This window comes from Thalia democratica, chromosome 5 (assembly GCF_965202585.1).
Source record: "Thalia democratica chromosome 5, ktThaDemo2.hap1.1, whole genome shotgun sequence".
Classification (NCBI taxonomy): Eukaryota; Metazoa; Chordata; class Thaliacea; order Salpida; family Salpidae; genus Thalia; species Thalia democratica.
Window position 1 is genome coordinate 65,913,770 of NC_139169.1, and position 22,836 is coordinate 65,936,605.

Below are 22,836 nucleotides of genomic sequence, written 5' to 3' on the forward strand. Positions count from 1 at the left end.
CGATTCCTGGTTAAGTGGCCACCCTGCTATTTGTAAACGAACACTGGTAGAGAATATATAGTAAAAACAAAGCTCCTTTTTTAAACAAGATAACTGTATCAATGAATCACATTTTTAAATAGTTTTAACAATGTTAAAATTTGATAATTATTTAGATATTTAAACAGTTTTTACCGCGAGAACGCATACTACATTTAGTAAATAAAAGGGAATCTGCTTTTTGAGTCAAAGTCCTGAGTGACCTTAAACTGGGTAGTGTCAAATTTGCACGAGCGGAAAAACTTTTTCATGGGGCTAAAACAAACGAAGTGACTAAATAGCACGAAAGCACTTTTGCACGATGGGACGTTTTTCCATGAGCAGACAATTTTTCACAAAGGTATTTTTGCACGGGTTGAATTTTTTTTTTTTTTAGTTTTAGTATATTTTTACTATTACTGTTACTCCTAACCCTTTACCCTCGATCGGTGGCTTTCTTTTTTATTCTTCTTAATTAATTTATTTTTATTTATTTATTTATCTTACTCTTTTGTTTAACAATTGTTGTTAGTACGAATTTTTACAAACCAAATAGTTTAAGCAAACAATTATTGACCTGTAAAACATCTTTCAGTTCGTTCAGCTGATCCACGATATAACTCCTCATCGTGCATCGCTTGTCCCTGCTCATCTAGATTCCGTTCAGCTTCCTCGCTGCTTCCACTTGGTCGACATCTGTCCCTTCTCGAGGGAACGCCGTCACCCGCGATCAAAATTCGTCCTTCGCTGCCTTCACCTGGTGTTTGAATTTGTAATAAAATGTATTAATATGTTTCAGCTGCAAAGGTTTTGAATTAGTTTTATTAATTTCTTAAGCCTTAGACTTCATTCTGTATTGTAGCATAAATATATATTTGTTATTTCGAAATGCGTAAAATGTCATTTATGTCTTGGCAACAATTACAAATAATGTTTATTAACCTTTTGCTATTTGGGCTTCTTGTCTCTTTTCTTTTTCTCTTTGGCTTCCGGTAATGTGTTCTTATTCAAAAAGTAAGTGTTAATGTACTAAAATCCTGTAATAATTAATATTAAATTTAACAAGAAAGCACAACATATTTCATATAAATTCATGGTCTAATTGAAACTTAAAGGCGAGTGAATACATTAGAACACACTTTTTTCAACAGCTTTACTTTCAAAAGCATTGAGTAAGAATGATTTTGGTGTTAATTAAAAAAAAAAGAAGCTGTAATAAAAGTTTTTGTTTGAAGTACAGTTGTTTGTTTTTGTTGTTACCAGTCTTAAATAGTAAAGAAGACTAAAAAATACATCCAAGATACGATTTACGAAAATTTTGATGCTTACAATAGATATTCTTGGGTTTGTAAAGAAGAAGGAAAAATAACTAAAGATACAATTTACGGACTATTTAAAAATTAAACTAGATATTTTGGGGCTTAAAGCGAAAACTTGATAAAATGGAAAGCGGGCAATAAGTATAAAAGCGACACATGTATTTTAAATTATACATTCTGGAGTTTGAAAAAAAAAAAAACTTCCAGTAGAATTTATCAGAGATTAAGAACTTACATTAGAAATCCTTGGCTTTGGAATTTTAAAAGCTTACACTAGATATTTTTACTTTTGATTTGAAACTAAAGAAAAAGTCGAGTTTGAAAATAAATTGTATACCTTAAAGTTTATGTTGCATTTTTGATAAAAGAATATTGAAGGTAAAACATTTAAGAATTAAAATATAACAACCTATTAAAATACATAAACTTAAAAGCAGAATTTTAAAATTAAAATACAATAATTGCTAAAATAACTAACTATCATTCAAGAACAACTAATACAATTTTTCGAACAAAACAGAACGAAGATTGTCAACCAAACTACCTTCTGTAGTATACCACGAAAACTAAGTAGGTAAATCTATCTTAACTATAGAATTAAATTCTACATAATCAATTTTCAATTAACAACAACGTAATTGACTGAGTATAAAACTATTAATTTAAACCTAGCTATACACTTCTAATGTTCGAAATGGTAAAAAAATTACCAAACATTGCCGAAAACGACTTAATAGAAGTATTTTAATTTGCAAAAAAAAAACCTTACTATAAATAAACAACGAAGTTGAGTTTGTTAAACAATGTTGTAAAAATTATTATAGTCCATAGTAACGCGATGTATAAAGAAAAATTCAGATAACCTTTTCAATATACAGGGTTGCCATAGATGGAGCTGAAAATCTTAACTAAAACCGATTCAAAAATACACCTAAATATTTAAATTTATTCAGAAAACTCAATTAGTCCTTAAAAAGTATGAAGTGAAAAAGCAAAACTTAATCGAAAACAAAATCAGCTAAATCGGTCAAAATGATTAACTTTATTATTAAAAGCATGTTTATATTAAGTTTCCTGGCTTTTTTAAGCATCATTATTTCCTTAGTTTTTTATTCGCTTTTATTTCACTTTCGTTAGTTTTGACATTTTTTAAACCTTTTTTTATTTGACTTTCATATTTTTGTGGCAACCTTAATAAAAGCAACAATTCATACAATGAGGTGCTGACGTCTACAATTTATTTATCAAACGAAATATGTAGAATTTTTTTTTGTTTTTTCTTTTATCGGCTTTGGTCTTTATAGCGATGACGGTTTAAGAACTTAAGAAGCAAGTTCAGCAAAAAAAAAGATTTTAACTCATACTACCAATTTAAAAAATACTCTTAAATTACAGATTGTTTAACTAATCCACAATATGAAAACTAATAATTCAAATAGTTAAAGCAAACAATTATTTACCTGTAAAATATCCTTCAGTTCGTTCAGCTGATCCACGATATCACTCCTCATCGTGCATCGCTTGTCCCTGCTCATCTAGATTCCGTTCAGCTTCCTCGCTGCTTCCACGTGGTCGACATCTGTCCCTTCTCGAGGGAACGCCGTCACCCGCGATCAAAATTCGTCCTTCGCTGCCTTCACCTGGTGTTTGAATTTGTAATAAAATGTATTAATAGGTTTCAGTTGCAAAGGTTTTGAATTAGTTTTATTAATTTCTTAAGCCTTAGACTTCATTCTGTATTGTAGCATAAATATATGTTTGGAATTTCGAAATGCGTAAAATGTCATTTATGTCTTGGCAACAATTACAAATAATGTTTATTAACCTTTTGCTATTTGGGCTTCTTGTCTCTTTTCGTTTTCTCTTTGGCTTCCGGGAATGTGTTCTTATTCAAAAAGTAAGTGTTAATGTACTAAAATCCTGTAATAATTAATATTAAATTTAACAAGAAAGCACAACATAGTTCATATAAATTCATGGTCTAATTGAAACTTAAAGGCGAGTGAATACATTAGAACACACTTTCTTCAACAGCTTTACTTTTAAAAGCATTGAGTAAGAATGATTTTGGTGTGAATTAAATAAAAAAAGAAGCTGTAATAAAAGTTTTTGTTTGAAGTACAGTTGTTTGTTTTTGTTGTTACCAGTCTTAAATAGTAAAGAAGACTAAAAAATACATCCAAGATACAATTTACGAAAAATTTGATGTTTACAATAGATATTCTTGGGTTTGTAAAGAAGAAGGAAAAATAACTAAAGATACAATTTACGGACTATTTAAAAATTAAACTAGATATTTTGGGGCTTAAAGCGAAAACTTGATAAAATGGAAAGTGGGCAATAAGTATAAAAGCGACACATGTATTTTAAATTATACATTCTGGAGTTTGAAAGAAATAAACCTCCAGTAGAATTTACCAGAGATTTAGAACTTACATACATTAGAAATCCTTGGCATTGTAATTTTAAAAGCTTACACTAGATATTTTTAGTTTTGATTTGAAACTAAAGAAAAAGTCGAGTTTGAAAATAAATTGTATACCTTAAAGTTTATGTTGCATTTTTGATAAAAGAATATTGAAGGTTAAACATTTAAGAATTAAAATATAACAACCTAATAAAATACATAAACTTAAAAGCAGAATTTTAAAATTAAAATTACAATAATTGCTAAAATAACTAACTATCATTCAAGAACAACTAATACAATTTTTCGAACAAAACAGAACGAAGATTGTCAACCAAATTACCTTCTGTAGTATACCACGAAAACTAAGTAGGTAAATCTATCTTAACTATAGAATTAAATTCTACATATTTAATTTTGAATTAACAACCACGTAATTTATTAAGTATAAAACTATTAATTTAAACCTAGCTATACACTTCTAATGTTCGAAATGGTAAAACATTTACCAAACATTGCCGAAAACGACTTAATAGAAGTATTTTAATTTGCAAAAAAAAAACCTTACTATAAATAAACAACGAAGTTGAGTTTGTTAAACAATGTTGTAAAAAATATTATAGTCCATAGTAACGTGATCTATAAAGAAAAATTCAGATAACCTTTTCAATACAACAGGGTTGCCATAGATGGAGCTGAAAATCTTAACTAAAACCGATTCAAAAATACACCTAAATATTTAAATTTATTCAGAAAACTCAATTAATCCTTAAAAAGTATGAAGTGAAAAAGCAAAACTTAATCGAAAACAAAATCAGCTAAATCGGTCAAAATGATTAACTTTGTTATTAAAAGCATGTTTATATTAAGTTTCCTGGCTTTTTTAAGCATCATTATTTCCTTAGTTTCGTCAGTTTTTATTCGCTTTTATTTCACTTTCGTTAGTTTTGACATTTTTTAAACCTTTTTTTATTTGACTTTCATATTTTTGTGGCAACCTTAATAAAAGCAACAATTCATACAATGAGGTGCTGACGTCTACAATTTATTAGACTTTTATTTATCAAATTACTTATTGAGACGTTGTCGCTTAAATAATTCTTTTAAGAGTTTGAGTTCATACTTAAATTGTTATTTAATTAAGAACCAGAAACTGTTACTATTCAAAGCTATATTAATTTGTATAAACAAAAATCGAATATAATTTTCAACAAATTAAGAAGATAATTTCCAAAGTTCTTAGAAGTTAGTCCCTAAAGTTAGTACAACAAATAAAATATCATAAATCTATATGCAGTAACTTTTCAAAACTCAAGATCTTTATTGTAGGTAAGACTTCATATTTACTTAATGTTTTAAGTTAATCATTATAAAAGGTTTCAAAATATCAAAAAATTACCTAGCGTGTTGTCGCACCAACATAAAGCTGAAATTATATATTAGCCTTATATTCATATTTATATTCCATGTCTTTTTAACCAGATGTGTTTAAATTAAAACTAAACTACCAAAGAAATGCAAAGCACACTTTATAGCCTACAGCAGTTACAATTTATAACTATATATTCAGAGCTATACAAAAAACTTAGATTTTTCGCTCAATGTTCAATTATGGTAGGAATAAGCTTAATACATGAAACTTAAAGCGATGTGTTGTTAAACAAAAACGATCGGATATAAGTTTTATTGGTTTATATCAAATAAATTTAATTATGTTTTTGTATTGAAAAAAAGCTTGTTTAAAAAGGGTATCTTTTTAGACTAAAAAAACATTGATATTTATTCTAAAAATATGGTTAAAATAAACCTACGATGTTAACAAAGCTAACTATATAATTTCAGTTTGATATTGTTGCGACATCATGCTAGGTATTAACCAAAATATATATAGTATTAGAGAAATTCAACTTTGATGACAGATTTTTGGGCCATATATCTAAACAATAAATTGTGATTTTAAAATATGTACCTTAGAATCCAATAACTGTTTTAAGTAAGTAAAAAATATGAAACCTACGTATTAAATGAGAAAACAGCCTTATTCTAGTAAGTTTTAAAACCTCTAAACCAAACCATAACAATATTTTAAACTAAAAAAAGGTGCTGTATGTCAAAATTATTACATAATGATGAAAATGTTTAAATATTGTTATAATACATAAATTACATTACTCAGAATTATAGGAACTTAAAATTTGAAATGTTTTAAACTTCATTTAATCAGTGGATGTAAGTGATAATTCAATATTGAAATGAAACAAAGAGGTTGAATTGAGACTACAGTAGCATTTTTTAAAATTCAAATCTGGTAAAGTTCAAATAAAATTTAATCAATAAACAATAATATTTTTAACTCTAATGACAAGCTGAATAGAATAATTAATTTTCTCAATGGTTATAAAGTTATCTACTTTAGATAGCCAAAAATTTTATTGGGGGCATAGGGGGGTCCATCTTGGTTTTTACAAGTTGATTTTATTTAATAGAGTTGTATCTGAACTACCAAACATTTTTAAGCACTTGAAAAAATTGAAGTAATTTTTGAGATATGAGTGATCAAGTTAATGACTTTAATAGGTTCCAATGGAAGGCGCAAACTAAATAAAAAAAAAAACGCTAAAAAAACATTTCACTAATAATCTATCTCCTCCTTCATTTTCTAAGCAATCTTTTACAAATTTACACAGAAAGTCTATTATTGAAATTTTAAAAAGATTGAATGCAGGAATATTTTTAGTTTTGAATTATAAAACTTTTATTAGATAAAAACCACCTATTTTTTTGCTTATTTTATCTAAAATTTCTACTTTCTAATATTATTAAAATCGCAATATTCAAAACTATAAAAGAAACGTTTCCTGAAAGTCTGAGGTCTCAAGTTAAAAAAATGAAGGAGAAGATAGATTTTTAATTAATTTTTAAAATTTGGAGAAATTGACACTGAAAAATTTGCAGTTTTTTTTTGTAAACATTACAGTATCTCAAACGTAAAATCAGATTTTATTTGTTGTATAAAAGTTGGCTTGTAGTATGTACTTAAAGCTTTCATATAAAATCCAGTGTTATTTTTAGTAAAAAAATGTTGGACCCCTATTCCCTCAAGTGATTTGAGTAAATGAAACTAAATAAAAATTTTTTAGATCATAAATTTGAGGGGTTATTTTGTTCCTTTAAGTACTAGTCATTACTAGAGGGTTACCTAAAGTTTTAGAGTAAACTTTAATATTTCTGATCTACTCTAGGTTTAAAATAATATTTTTTGTGTCCATTTCTAGTATAACATCAAAATAGTGGTAAAAAATTGTTTTAATTAGTATAAAAACACTAAAAAGATATTGTAAAGTTAGTTTAAAAGTCTTTTGTAACAAAAAAAATATACATTCAAAATATTTTATTTTTATGACAAGTATTTTGTATCAAATCATAACTGCATTACTTTACAGGAGGAATATTCAAAGAGTTGTTGTATTAGAATCAAAATGGTTTTAGTTGATATTTTATAAAGATTACTATATGACTTATTTAAAAATAAAATTTTAATTACTTTAAGTATTAACTACAAAACTTCCAACCATTAGAATTATAATCGTTATACTATATCATTAATACTAAGAATTCAAAAACAATCTTGTAAAGGATTGCTTGTTTAAATGATGTATATTCAGATAACATGTCAAACTGTATATATACAAAAATTAAAAAATGCAGTCGAAAGAGTTACCAATAAATAGTGTAAAACTTTTATGGTAAGATTTGCCTTTTTACAAAAAAGTAGCCTCTGATTTAGATAAAAAGTACCATAATAGTCTTAGTTTTATATTTAAAGAAAAAACAAGCCTGATTTAAGCAAATAAACTGTTTAATTTTTATTACTCTGAGTCTCAAACATAACTCACTAGCCTAAGTTAGCCTTAAGAATCTTCATAAGACCTTAAAGGGTTTCTTGTGAAAGGGTGGCCACTCTTTGAGTCACAAAAAACAGCAGTCCTGATTGACTTAAAATTGTCCTGATTCATCCTGAGTTTATTCCAAATCTTCATACAAAAAATAATAAGAATTCAAACTTAATAAAAAACAAGTTCTTGAAAAAAATTGGTTATAAAGTAGCATAATTTTGAAAATTAATCTCTTTTTAAATCTAGAAAAATGGTGTGCCCTTAGATTAATGAAAAAATCCTAAATTATTGTCATTTTTCATTAAGAAACAGAGTAAGCCTAAGTTTAAAAATCAAATTCAAAAACCTGAGCTACCCTGAGTCGTTCTGAGATTTACAAATTCTTCAAAATATCCTGAGTGTGTGGAAATGTTATAATTTTCTCTAATTTTTGTAACTTTCAGTTACATTATAACACTAAACTTTAATACAAAACACAATAAACAGTATTAGAAAAAATACAAATATACATTTTGTAATAGCTAATTTAGGTTTATGAAAATGGTTATAGTTAGCTTAGTTACTTACAGATAAAGCATAACTCTTACCTTTAGGATGACTTCTTTTTTATTATTTATCCTTATCATTTAAGCTGGACAAGTTTTACAGAAAATTTTAGAGCATTGCGCGGGAAAGGTAAGCTTTTAGTAAATTTTTTAAATAAAAAACCAGGGACAAGTTTGTTAAATAAATACCAGTGTTTCTTAAAATGTTTCTAATTTCATTCACAACTCACAAGTTAATAAAAATTTATACTTTCCATACTAACTATTTTTTTTAAACAATATTTTTAATAACTGTTGCAACAATTTAAATCATACATCATCTAAAAACTAAGATTCAGTTTGTAGTTTACTGTTAAACAAATACTACAAAAAATAATTAAATACCAATAGCTGTGTACTTAAACTTCACATTTTTATATTTGCTTTCTTAAATATTTTAAATCCATAAAATACTAGTTTATTTTACTTATCTCTAAATTAAATTCTATTTTAAAATCTTAAATAAATTCGAAATAAATTAAATATTTTGTACATTTCGTTTATAAACTAAAGCAACGAACTATTACACTTGTTTTTATATTTTTTCTCAAAATTTCTGATTCTTTTAAAATACTCAGTATATATCGTTTTTTATATGGATTTTTGTTTAGAAATACAGTAAAAGTACTATTTAAAAAGCTTTATTCGGTTTTTAAAGTGCTAACAAAATTTCATAATTAAAACTACACAAAACAAAAAATATACAATATTGTTTGTACTTTAATTTATTTAATCTTACTACAATTTTGCTGTTTATTGAACTTTTTCATTTACTGAATATTTTATTAACAAGTCCTATTTTTCAGATCTATTCAGAACGTTTGTTTATTGTAATTATGTTATGCTAAGTATTTATTGCTTTACAACTTTCTTTAATAGATATAAAGTCCTACTGTAATTGCAAAAGTATGTGTAACTTTTACAATATTAAATACTTTAATATGTTGGCCACACAGCTAACTAAACTTTTTTTAAATAATTAAAATTGATTAAATTAAAATTCGAAGTCTATATATGTATGTATAAAATAAGTCAAATCTAATTTATAGCTCTTTGCTGTTAAGCAACACTAATACTTTTCTATTATTTATTTTTCCATTTCTTTAAAAGCACTTTTTTTATTTTCATAAAAAGTTATCAATAATGTTAGTTAATAATGATAATGAAGCTAAAATAATCAACATGGCTTTAAACATTTGTTTTGTAAAATAGAATATAGAATACAACTTACTTTGACTACAATGGTTTAGAGTTACAAATGAATTGTTTAAACAAACTATAGCATTAGTTAATTAAATCAAGGTTTTTTATGGCATTCAATAATTTTAAAGTAAGTTTTCTGGTTAGGCAATGTAGTTAGAATGAAACCAGCTATTTTTTTTAGTCAATTTGTACCACCAAATAGCTAAAATTATATAACTTGTAATTTATTTAGTTTGTATTTAACTAAAAGTAAGCAAGTTTAAGTTTTTGATTTACTTATAGTATTTAATATTGCTATTATTATAATTTGACATCTGTAAGGTAGAGGTAGCATATTTAGTTAACCATTTTAAAAAGGGTATAGCTTATACAAATGAACCCATGCTAAAAAAAAATCATTCTTAAATTATCAAGTTAACTTTCTAAACACTTAATTTTCCTAAACAAAACTTAAAAATAATGCTACAAATATATATAAATAAAATTTTACTTTCTTAGCTACAGTTATGAAAAGAACTACTTACGGTCATACTTACTTTTAGTATTTTTATACTAAAATACTTTGATTTCAACATTAGTACTTGATTGTATGACAAACTAATTTAATGAGACTATATTGCATGAATAGAAAGTAGTTTGACCTGGAGTTTTTAAAAATAAAAGGTAGACTATGTATATAATTTCCTAATAGCTCTACTTTTTTTTCGTAATTTTATCTAAAAATCTATCTATAAAATAATCAAACTTATTTTTTCAAATTTCATTTAGCTTTCAACTAAAAATCTACTTGAGTATATGTAGTTACTATTTTTCAATTGAATAAGTAAAAAATTCAATGCTACTTAGTATATTTCTGGCCAGAAGTTTAACTACAACAATTCTAATCTGTTTTTAAGTACTATAGAATTTTAAAGTTCACAGGTAAATTAATTCAAAAACCTTTAAAAGCTTCAACAAATACAGCCTTACGTTTAAACTTGTTAAATGTAAACTTTTTAAATATAATATCTGCAACATAACATTGATGTTATTTAGTTTTCTGTTTGTTTAAGTATTGTATTTGTTTATTTATGACTTGTTTACACAAAAGAAACCTATTTATTGCTGACATAAATTAGGTTGCATATAAAAAAGAAGTTAAATTTATTAGAAATATAATATACGTTATATATTTATTTGATAAAGTTTTAAATCAAGTGTCACGGTAGTCGAGTGGTAAGGATATATGATCACGAAACAAACGACCCGAGATCGAACACCGGTGGTACCATTCTATAATGCTTCCAAGTACAGTTTGACACGTTTTTTTTTTAACAAAATTCAAATAAATAAGCGATTCGTTTTAAAGTTTTATTTATAATTTATTTTAACTTTCATCATTGGATATCTGTAGCAATGTTTGAATAAATTAAGCTGTACATAAACAATTGAATTCTTTAATTTTCTACACTTAACAACCTTCATTTTAAGATAATTGTTTTAACTTAAACCCAACTAGTTGCTGATTTAAAACTTTTAATTGCATACTCAAACCATAATTCCTGTATGTTTTACTATTGACATATTAAATTACAGATAAAAGTATTCAAACCTTCAAGGTACAAGTTAGCTAACGTGGGTTCGATCAGCAAAATAATTTTCTCCATAATAATTCTAGCAACGAAATGCGAGAGGAGTATAACTTGAAGGTGGACAAGGGAGGCACGTTCGCCACCTGCATGGTCGTCATAACGTTCCTCCTGTTGCTAGGCACCGCCCTCTCCGTCATCATCCTCATCAACAACGGCGAGCTGGACCTCACCGATTGGATGGACCCCAGCAAGTATACGGGTGCAACCAACGCCACGGCTCCCGTTGCCGAGGGGAGAGGTTTTACTGGGGACGGAACGGGGGGAGGGGCGCCGGAGGAACCCGTAAGATTGTTGTTTTGTTTGGAACTTTTTTCTTGGTGTTGAGATTATAGTACATAAAAAATTACGTTTAAGATTATTAATTTAACTATGTTTTAACACAAAACAGCCTTTTTAAAATTTTGTTCTCCGAAAAAGTTAAGATAAAGCATATAGTTCTATTTAGTCGAGCTAATTTGTATAATTTTTGTTTAAAAATTAAACGAAAAAAGCACTGAAAACTGTTTGCAATTTCAATGCTATACTTATAAAATCAAGTTTAGCTAATGAAATAGTATATAATGCTGTAACATAATTTTTAGTTTAGTCTTAAGCTATTCCATAAGTTTTTTTAATTAGAATTTAAAGGAATTTAATTAAGTTTATTCACTAGAAGTTTTAACAATACTTAAACTTGTATAAAAAAAACAATCAAACTAATTACAGAGTTTCGTATTTGATGCACCTTGAAAATTAAAATCGAGAAAATAGTGAGAAGAAAACAAAAACTTAATCGAAAATTCATTTTTCTATTTAATCTTTGAGTATAATTGAAAAATGCATGTTGAATGAAATTACATTTTAAGTGTCGTTAACTCATTTTCATCTAATTTAATTATAAATACATATCAAATGCACGCTTAAATAATGCATAACTTTAAATTAATTTGGTATACAGAACGCATGTTTTTACGATAAAACATATAAAACTTATAATACTTTTGAAATGCTTCGTACTGAAATCTTTAGTGAATTATAAAAACATATTATTTTTTGTGATATTTTTTAAATGGTTTATTTATTATAAATAGTTAAGTTAGAATTTGTTAAATAATTTCTTAATTATATTTTCTTTAGTAGCCCACGAGTACATAGATATGTTTTTTTACTAGTCAAGTTAATTTTACTCCAAGTTATCTTTAAACCACAAATTCACCTTAGTAGTAACCATGGTATTGAGATATAAACTTCATAATGTTTTTAAAGTTCCTTGTACTGTTTATTAATATAAATTATGAATGTTTTTTCAAGAGTATCTTAAAGTACTTTTTAAAGTACTTTTTAAAGTATTTTTTAAAGTATTTGTTAGTAACTTAATATTGTCCTTACTGTATCTTCTTTTAGGTTAAATACTAAAGTAGCAAAACTATTTTCTTAAAAGTTCAGAATTCAAAAATATAATTAGTGCATCAAAAAAAAAATTAAGCCCTTTATCTTTTAAAACGACGAAAATAAAAAATGTTTTGATTTTAATTACTTGTTTTCTCGGTAAACAATTAAAAAGCTTTTGCAAATCTTTTACAGTATTAGTTTAAATTGTGTATTTTACTATATTTGTGTTAAAACTTGTAGTAGTACGACTAAGCCCTTTTAATTCTTACATCTTATTAAGATTGTTTTAGTTGTTTTAATGAAATAGTATACCTATCGCTATGTAAAAGTCATTATGTTATTTAGAGGTAAGCATGCTCAGTTCTAACTTGCGATCAATTCCCACTCGCGCTCATTTCCCACTCGATAAAATCCGAGAAACGCTTACCGACCGAGGGTAAGGGTTAGGGCTAACCTTAATAAAAAAAAGTAAACAAAAAAAAAACGTAATTAAAAAAATAATGAAATGATAAAAAAAATATTCCTGAGTTGTAATTGTGCGGGTGGGAATTGTAATTATCCCCTATAGAGAGAGAGTAATATTTAATACAAAAAAAACGCGTGTATGAAAAATCACGAGAAAAAATTTAAAAAGCCTTAAATAAATAGTAAATATGTGATTTTAAATTTGTTAGTTAAAATTGAAAGATAGATGCAAAGCAACATAGTTCAACAAAAACGATATGCTTTAGAAAGCAACTTACACAATTACTAAAAAAGAAACGTTTTATTTATAACTTATTAAATATTGTTTTAGTTTTAAAAATTAATTTAAATTCTTTACAAAAGCACGTAAATATTGTTTTAAAATTATATAAAGATCGATAGTTTTACAACTAAAGCTCAACTTCAATTGATTGAAAATTTTATAACATCAGTTTACTCTTTTATTATATTTGAAAAGGTTGCAACTTTTTGTCACCCCAACCTTGGAAATAAAATACTTCGTTTCCACATCTTTGTTTTAATAAGTTTTTTACATTTTAGTAAATAAAGCAATCTTTTTTAGTTATGACTAATAACTATATAACATCAATATAAATATTCACTTAGTGTATAACGGTCTTTAAAATAAAAAGAAAACCCGAAGTAAAATAACTGAAAGGTTTCACTCTTGGCACGTTTACTTATTTTATATTAGTAACTTGCTTTAAGAAGAATATTATAATTAGACTGAAAGAAATTACATCGTTATTTGAACTAGATAAACTTATTTTACAGAAGAAAATAAAAATTGAAAAAAACATTACAAAGTTTAAAGCCACATTATTTGATAAAGCACATAAATGTAAATTGTAAATTATTCTTGTCATTGCTAAATATGAGTCTTTTAGTTAAAACTCTTAATCTAAATTGTATCTACTCAGTATTTTTAGTTTTTGTAAAGCTTTTAGTTACTTTTGTTAATTCTTTAAAAGAATAAATTTCAACTAGTTAATATTAAACGGTCTACAGTTTATATTCTTTTCACACTGTTTATTACTACAAACTTTTTATTTGGCATATTCTTCTTGGAAAGAAAAGTTTTTGTTTCTGTGTTTAAATGGTTATTTACAAAGAATTCTGAAATTTAAATCATATTAAAAAATTAAAATCGTATTTAGAGATAAAGAAAAATTTGTAAAAGCTTAACTATAAACCTAAATAGTTTTTATTGCGTTTATAAAAAAAATTTAAAAAATTACATTTAAACATTTAATTAGAAATTAAAAAATTTAAAAGCAAATATTAAAAAGTCTTAAAGTTTTAAAATTTATATTATAACCCTATCTAAAACAACTTTCAGTCTTTAAGTTGCTCGTATCGTTTTCAATAAGCATTGTTATGTTCAATAGCGTTTTTAATTGAGATAAAAAAACCTACAAAGTTATACCAATTTGTAAAAAAAGTTGTACTTACCTCACCAAGATCTTTTTATGTCATAAGTTTATTGAACTAGTTCTTAACTAAACTGGTTTTTGAAAACTTTAAAGATAAAAACTATCTTTAACACTAAAGTCAACACTTTTTTACTCTGTTTGCTACTGACCTACTTATTTTTCAAAAAATTTGAAGCTAAAAAAAGTACAATTATAAAAAGCTATAAGAAGAATTGATTAGATGCGAAACAACCTAGAACTTAATTTTTTCGAAATATAATCGAATCCTTCATGTACAAGGGTGCTTGAAGGTTGACACTAAGGGAGCTGATAATCTTCCAGTTAAATTATAGCTTATATTTGTAACCCTGTTGGTATATTTACAGCTTTTATGGTAAATTACCTTTTAGGTGGTTGAACAAAAAAAAAAATTTTAGTCATTAATTATTGGAGCCTCTATAATTTCATATAGTTGAATAAACACTTGAATTACTTGAACTATTTATAAAACATTAATTAAATAGCCAATTAAAAAATAAAAAATTATTATTCCAAAAGAAAAAATTTATTTTTTTGCTTTAAAAATTAAATTAAATATCAAGTTTGAACACAGAAAAAAAAGAAAAGAAAAATTTATTTACGACGGTTACACTTTTAATGTAGTAAAACAATTCTAGATGATAAAAGTAGTTGTTTGTTTTCGAATATGTAAACTATCGACATAAATTAAATTTAATTTATAATGTAAGTAAATAATATGTGTTCTAATCTTGATATTACGGTACATACTAAATAGGTATGTTTAGGATACTTTTCCAATTTTCAAATATATTTAAAACATTGACAAGGTTGCTATATGGTTATAGCATTTATAATTTGCTGCTTTATTTTGAATGTTTTATTTTAAATCGTTGAAAATTATAAGTTAACTAGCTTATCATTTGTATTTCTAAAATCATTAGACTGTTTGTTTAAAAAATAATAATTTAAAAAGTTTACTAATTAACCTTTTTTTAAAATAGTTGAAGACAAAATATGTAAGTGAGCTCTTAGTATTAGTAAATTTTTTATTTGTTATTATTCAGTTGTCTATTATAAGTTTAAATTGAATTTCAATTAAGTTTACACATTCAAGTAGTTTCAAATAACAATATATTTTCTTAAACTTTTTATTTTAAGAAATAAAAGTTTTACGTACTACTTTTCTTTACTAAAAAAAACTTACGTTAAATAATTTCCAAGTTATTTTGCTTTTAAACATGCCAAAAGTCGTAAAACTTGGTTTATACAGGTATCAAAAATATTCCATATTTACACATCATTTAGTACTTATTTTTTCAATTTTTAAAAATTTTCAGTTGAAGTGTTTTATTTAATAATTCCTATTTTTTATTTATGTTCAAAATGTTGTCATTATAATTAACCATTCTAGATTTTACAAATTTACTTAAATATTTACTAAATTTTCTACTTTTATTTGAATCATTAAAATTATTCATAGCATGTTGTTTCGAGAGATTTATTTTAAGTACCAAAAAAGCGTGTATGAAAATACAAGAAAAAGTTTTGCCATATAGTGCATGAAAAAAACAATAAAATTTTAGAAAAATCTAATGTTTATAAATGCAGAATTTTAATTTAATGCTAATCTAAAATGGTTTTGTGTTGACTAAAAAGTTTATTATTTAAAATTCTTCTCATGAAACTGATTGATATATTCAAACAAGAAAAGTTTAACAAACATGATGTGCTTTAAGAAGTAAATTAAAGACTAATGTAAAATTAAGTAAATATAAATTCAAGTTTAAAAAATACTTTTTCAAGCAACAAAAATCACTTGGATATTGTTAATACCTTCGAAATGAGTAATATTTTTTTTAACTAGTATAGAAAATTGAGTTTTAAAAGATTGCTCAAGTTTAAAGTTTCAAAGAAGAAAAATCATTTTAGGAAAAAAAAGAGCCAAAACAAAACGGTTGAAAGATGTCACACAAGGCCTGCATATTCGATGCAACACAATAGTCGTTTAATAACTAGACAGTAAGTTTAAAAAAAAAATAGTAACTAGCTCTTTTAGCTTTGTAAAATAAGAAGTTTTAATCATATTTTTTAAATTACTTTTTTGTAGTTTATGTAAATTTCACAAGTAACTTTTTAAACAGCCTCAAGTCACTAGCAGGTAAAAATGAGATAAATCCTAAAATTGAAGATGTCATCAATGATGAAAGTAAGCTTTATTTAAAATGAATAAGTTCAGTACATTAAGTAATGTAGTTAGCTGAAATGTATTTACAGTATTTAGGTAGTAAATAATTTAAAAAATATAAACTAGAATTATTTATTTTTCATCTTTAAAAGGTTTTCTATATATATTTTTTTAAGTATTACATTTATCTCATTTGATATCGTAATAAATAAAAACAGAAGGTTACGATTATTTCTTTGAATTCTTAAAACAAGAATACAGTGAAGAGAATCTTCTGTTTATATCCGATGTAAACGATTATAAAAATCTTCTAAACATAAAAAAAAGGAAACAAAAAGCAGAATACATTTATGAAAAGTATATAAAGCAACAATCAGCTTTTGAGGTTATTCAGTGTTACAATATATATAAAAGTATAATAATAAAAGCAACCGAAAATAAACCTTGAAACTTTAAACATTGACAGTCAGAAATTTCAATACAGTTCTTTGTAGTTTAGGTATGCACTTTGAAGAAAGCGAGCGTACTAAGTTGGCAGTAAGTCCATAATAAATTTGGTTCATTTTTTACCTCATTTAAGCTCAGGATAAACACTTCAAAGCAATTAATGTTTATAAATGATTAATGCATCAAAATCCCCCAAAGCGAAAGTTTTCACCATAAAAACACGATCCTTTTTCATTTTATTATAATTTAGACTTTAATACGCTTTTAGCATTTGTGTTTTAATCATGAATTATCGTTATGTAAATGATAATTGGAATATTCATTGTTTTCGTTTATATGTTTTTAACGACTTATCGAACGTATTCTTTATTACTTTCTTTTAATCATCAGGTACGCAAATTTAAATTACACAGGTTTTTATTTTTTAATAAACAAACTGTAAATATATGTTTTAAGTATTGGATTTGATAGACAATTTGTAAGTTAATAGTCTTTTTTTTATTACACTTACTTTCGTTTAAATTAAGTTAAATACATTTTAATTTGTTTAAATGTAGAATAGTGTTTTAACACTTCTAGGTTTGTTTTTTAATTTCAAATTGAAAAACAAAATGCATTTAAACACAGCTTTGTCGACTAAAAAGTGTGTACCTAAGCGGCAGTGCGTACCTAAGAAATGCGTGTTTAAGCGGCAGTGCATACCTAAGAAATGCGTATTTAAGCGGCAGTGCGTACCTAATAAATGTATACCCAAGCAGTAAATTACTATACTTATAAGAAAAGCTGCGATTGCAATTTAATACACAAGAATGCAGTGCAATATTCTAATTAATGATTTTTTTTGAACGTTTAAAAATCTTATTTTTTACACTAATTACTAAAGTTATACCTTACTTTTTAGTTTAACAAAAATATTTTTTAGGTAAATTTATGTTACTCAAAGAAAATGGAAATCGAACAAAACTTTACAAAATTTGAAATTACACTGTTTGATGAAGCACAAAATCATATTATCTCTTTATTAGATTGTGATTCTTTTAAAAGATTCGTAAACTTTTTCTGTAAATGCTGATCTTCAAGTTTTATGTTATATTGAAATTACTGTTAATGTATTTAATTAAACTAGATAGTTTACTTTTGGATTTTTAATAATGCGTTTTAATCTTTTTAGTGCGATTTTTACTAATTTTTAATACAGAATATTATTAGTGCTGTTTGTAAAAGAAAATTAAACGGACCTAAGTAACTTAACGATTTGAATTTAACACTTTTACACACCGTGTCTTAACGATTGTGTACAGCTAAGTATTTATACAATTCTACACTAGGTTTTTGGTATGTTTTTTGTAAACAAAAATTTATGCTGTTTTGTAAATAGTAGTTTGTTTGAAGCGACTTTTATCTTTTCCTTTAAATTTTATTTACTATAAATAAACTATTAATAAAAACCATGCTTTTAAAATGTCTAGATAAATAAAAATTACAAGAAGGTTAGCACTTTTTGTCGTGGAACTTTGTAATATGATTATTCTTTTTTATATTAGTTAAAAAAATAAATAGAATATAGAGTTTTTTTGATGACGTACTACAACAACGTTTTTATAAAGTAAAGTTTTAATACTATTGTAAAAGTAAAGTTCAGATATCTTTTTACCAGCTATGTGTTTTAGAACTATTATTTTAAAACTTTTTTTTAATATTTGTCTATTTGTATAAACAATTATTATTAAAACTTACAACAAAAATATTAATTTAAGTTTAATGTTCAAAGTTGATAAAAAGTTTTTATATAACTTTACTACACCATTTTAAAGACTTTTCTAATATTTTTGTATTGAAAAATATAGCTTATTTTTATTGAACCTAATAGTTTACAACAAAACTTAATAATTTTTTGAAAATAATATTTTTTGAATAGCTGAACAAAAAACTATATAAAATTAAAATAGTTTAGAAGCATATCATAACATGTTTAAATTTCACATAAGAACTTTGTATTTCTATAGATTGTTACAAGCTCTAAATTAGTTTTAGTTTTTACTCTAGACTGTTACAAAAATCATTGTTTTAGTTAAGAACATTTATACTTTATTTCTGCTTGAAAATATTTAGAAAAATAACATGCCTTAAATCAAATACTTCAGTAAAACAACAAGTTTATAATTCAAACAAAATTTTATTATTTTATGCACTTTTGTTGATCAAACTTTATAAGTCAAGAAATTTTATTTTGTAAAAACTAACTAATATTTGTAAACTGTACGCTTAGTATTTTTTTTTAGTTAGAAATTATTAACTATTTTGTTAGACCTTAAGTTTGTTTTTTAGAAATAAACACCAAATAGACTAGCTTTAAATATTATATAAAACAGTTTTTAAAATCTTTAAAAACTTGAACTATGATAATTATAGTTCCCTTTTCAATAAAAATAATAAATAAACTAATTAATTTAATTTTTCTCTATTTCACTTAAAAATTTTCAAAAATCTTATCCTCTGTGCATCCTAAATGTTGGAAAATACTTTAATATTAATGAAAATTTTCTCTAGTTTACGTTCTAAATATAAAAACTTTTAAGGTCCAAATTTATATTTGAAAATATTGTAATTATGCCTAACCTTTCATATTGGTTTTCCTTACGTATAAAAAAAATATTAAATGTAATTTTATAATAGAATAAATTATATTGATTGTTTAAGGAATACGTTTCAGAAATTAATCATATTGTTGCAAGCAGTAGTATTTTATCATTAAATTAAGTCAGCTCTGCTTGTGATTTTAGAATTTTTTATTTGTTAGAGTAAATCTAGTTCTGATTAAAAAAACGTCACTAATGCTTGACCTTTGTAATTTTGCAAAAGCTTGTTTTTCTCTAGTTAGGTTAATAGTTTACAATTTACGTTTATTAATCATTATTAACTTATTAACTGCAAATGTATGTAAGCTTAACGTGGATTGGTTTAATTAAAATTTTAGAAATGAATTTTCAACAAAATATACAGTTTTTTTTGTTTGTTGATTATGTTAGCTTTATGTTGTGTTGGTTTTTGAAACATAACTAGTATAATAGAAATATGTTATAACATTTAAATCATAAAGTTTGATTGCTTTAAAGATTGTTGTAACGTAACCAACTAATTATTCACAAAGTAAATAAGATTCAGTAGTTATAGTATTTATTGAATCAAAAATACTTTTTATACTTTCAAATTTAATTTAAAGTTTAGTAATTAAAGTAAGGTTTAGTATAAAAAATGAATAAAATTACTGTAAGCATAAGAAATAAGTACTTTTTATACACTACAATTTTGAAATATAGTTTAATAAAATGATTATTGTACTATTAGAAATATTGACAATAAAACAGCATTGGTAGAAAATGTTGTTTATAACTTTCATTCGATTTTTAATCAAAGGCTTGTATGTTAATTTTAAAATTAAAATCGAATATAAAGTTTTTACATTTAACCTTAGTTATTAATAAAACATTAAGTTAAAATTTTTTTGCGTACTTATTTTATGACTTAAAGAAACAAATAAATTAAGACAATGGCAAAGAATATAGATATAATTTAACTTATTTACGATTTATAACATACCTAAATACTTATTTTATTATTCTTTAATTACTGGTACTTTGTTACTTTATTTAGGGTAAAAATAATACATACTGTTTTAACAAGGAAATAGAATATGGAAAGTTGTACAGTGACAAACAAAATATTCAACGAAAAAACTTCTGTTTTATATTAGTCAAGGTATTGTTCTCAAGAAGACTTTAGTACTGCTGTATGCATGAAGAGAAATGTAAAAAAATAGAGTTTCCTTTTTGCTTGAGTAGTTATAAAAAAAGCAAACAAATTTGTTTCAATGCTAAAAATAAGTTAAAATCAAAAATAATTGCTTGTAGTTCAGATTTGTTTGTTATAAGTGATAGTTGTCAGATTTTTACCTTTAAAAAGTATTCTGAATTCACTAAAAATAAAAATGTTTTGCCTTCATTGTTGGATGAGAGATCGAGCTTTGGTATTTGTACCTTAATGCAGAATATTTTTGTATTTGGTGGATATAAGCTTTGCAAAATGTAATGAAAACTTGTAATATGTTTAATTATGATTTAGTTTGTAGAAAAGTTAAAATTAGACGAAAATAAAGTTATTTAAAACGTTTACATGCAATATTTAAATTATATTTTCAAACTAAATGCGTACTTTACGCAAGTGCGTACTTTTTAAGTTCGTTATCTATGTGTAAAGTGAACTTGGTAAAAATATAAGAAGTGTAACATAGAAGTAAAGTAATAGTATAAACAAGTATATGTTATGAAACAAGATTGAAACACTTTTATTGACTCTCTTGGGGTAGCGTAAAACAAACTTTTAAACACCAACATTTGAGCATCATACGCGTATACATAGCTTTACACTATTAAGAGAGTGCTTTCACTCTGAAAAACATTAAGCTGACGACCTAGTCAGCTTAGGGATTTTATAATGGAAAGGTTATAGAAGAAATGCCTAGACGTCGAAGCGGGTAGACGTCGTCAAGGCGGGTTAACTGGCAGTGTTTTTGCAGGCATATAGGTTATAGCTTGAGTTGACGTGGCCGTCGACTCAAGCTGGCGTCGAAAGAGCGCAGCTGGGCGGTTAAGGTCGTATAGCAGGCCTCATTGAGTAAGTAGCGAGGGAACGTCAAGCGAGAGAAAGGCAGGTACGGTCCTAAGCAAGCCATCGAGCATAAAAGCCGGTCTCTCGGAAGGCGTGGCAGTATTTAATGAGCTCTGACATGATTCAGCCCAGTAAAAAGTCGGTTTGAGTGCAAATATGATAGATTAAAGCATTTCTAGAGGTGAAGGTTCGGCCGGGGCGACTTAAGCAGAGTAGGCGAGATACTAGAAAATGATAAGGCGAAGCACTCAAAATGTAACAAGTAAAAAGCGTCTTAATCTCATAGACGCCTTGAAAGTCAGAGGTCAGTAGAAGCGAAATGTATTGGAAGGGAAGCAGGAGCTTCGAGAAAGCATTTGAAAAACAGGGGGAGGTGTATTTTTTCGAAAAATTGTTGAAAATGAAATTTTGGATTGTTGGAAGGGTGAGTAGAATAAAGAAAGAAAAGTTTGAAAAAATTTTGAGCAAAAAAGGCCTCCGAATTCGCCCGCGGGCGAATTCGGAGGCCTTTTTTGCTCAAAATTTTTTCAAACTTTTCTTTCTATATTATTTTCAAAGGCGTTCGACGAAAGTCGGATGCCTTTTTTTTTACCCAAAATTTTATGCTATACTTTTTCAAAGGCGTTCGACGAAAGTCGGATGCTTTTTTTTTACCCAAAATTTTATGCTATACTTTTTCAAAGGCGTTCGACGAAAGTCGGATGCCTTTTTTTTACCCAAAACTTTATGCTATATTTTTTCAAAGGCGTTCGACGAAAGTCGGATGCTTTTTTTTTTTACCCAAAATTTTATGCTATATTTTTTCAAGAAGTTCGACGAAAGTCGGATGCCTTTTTTTTTACCCAAAATTTTATGCTATATTTTTTCAAAGGCGTTCGACGAAAGTCAGATGCCTTTTTTTACCCAAAATGTTTTTGAAGTATAAATCAGTAATGAGTCTTTTTTTTCGATTATAATGATGTCTTAAGTTTTAAACGGTGCTCCCTAAAGGTTTGCATCGTCTTTTTTTACAAATTTTTAATAAAGGTTGTTAGTGTTTTTTTAATTTAAATTATCAATATCCTTAAAAGAAAAATATATTCAACTCTTGATACTTATAATAAGTTAAGATATATTCAAAACAATGATAGTAGATAGGGTTATTGTTTTTTGAAACATGTAATATAAAAATATTACAAACTTCAAAAC